Genomic DNA, 1061 nt, shown 5'->3' on the forward strand with positions numbered 1-1061 from the left:
CCACACGGAGTACTAGAATGGCTTCACACGCCAGTAGGTGGCGCTCCTCGCCTCCTTACAGAAGTGGACACCCTTGCTTCCATGGTCCGACAGGAGAGAAATAGGGTCATACAGATCATAGGAAAGGAAGCGGATATTCTCATTACCCCCTTCTCATTATCAGATGTACAATGGCTCTTAAAGCATCACTCCTCCTTTGCAATTAGCTTAATAGGTTTCCCAGGACAAATTGATAATCACTATCCCAAAGATAAATGGATGTCAGTTATTCCAACATTTTGCTGGCTACCGCCTAGACTTTTTTGCAATAAACCAATAAAAGAGACTATTACAGCCTTTACAGATGGAAGGAAAAAAGAAGCTGCATTAGTCATATATGATTCTCATGATAATCCACCTATAATATATTTTCAGCCTTTATCTGATAAATCCCCACAGTTTAAAGAGCTCTTTGCTATCTATATGGCTCTTGATAAAATTGATAAGCCCTTCAACCTTTATTCTGATAGCATTTACGCTGTTAATTTACTCCCATGGCTAGGTCACTCCTTTGTCAAGATAGATGGAAACCCCCTCTCACCTCTGCTAGTTAAAATTTCTACACTGTTACAAAAATGGGTGGCTCCATTGTCTATCCAACGTATCAGGTCCCACTCCTCCCTCCCAAGTCCTCTTACTGAAGGAAATGCCATAGCAGATGAGGTAGCCAAGCTGGAACATTCCCCACCAGCATAACAGATGCCTAGCACCTCCACCATGCCACCCACATTAATTTACAAGGGCTCCATCTCAGATTCCCCCAAATTCCCCTCAAACAACTTAAACACATTGTTAAAACCTGCTTTTCCTGTACATCAATGATCCATACCCCTGCTATACAACAGATGGGCACCAATCCTCAGGGGCTAAAATCTAATGCCCTCTGGCAAATTGATGTAACCCATGTCCCCCAATTCGGCAGACAAAAATACGTATTTGTAACTGTAGACACTTACTCCCACTTCCTTTGGGCTACTGCCCAAACTGGTGAAAGTTCAAAAAAATCTAATAAATTACATGCT

The sequence above is a fragment of the Nannospalax galili genome, unplaced genomic scaffold (genome assembly GCF_000622305.1).
Source record: "Nannospalax galili isolate Female #2095 unplaced genomic scaffold, S.galili_v1.0 scaffold3591, whole genome shotgun sequence".
Lineage (NCBI taxonomy): Eukaryota > Metazoa > Chordata > Mammalia > Rodentia > Spalacidae > Nannospalax > Nannospalax galili.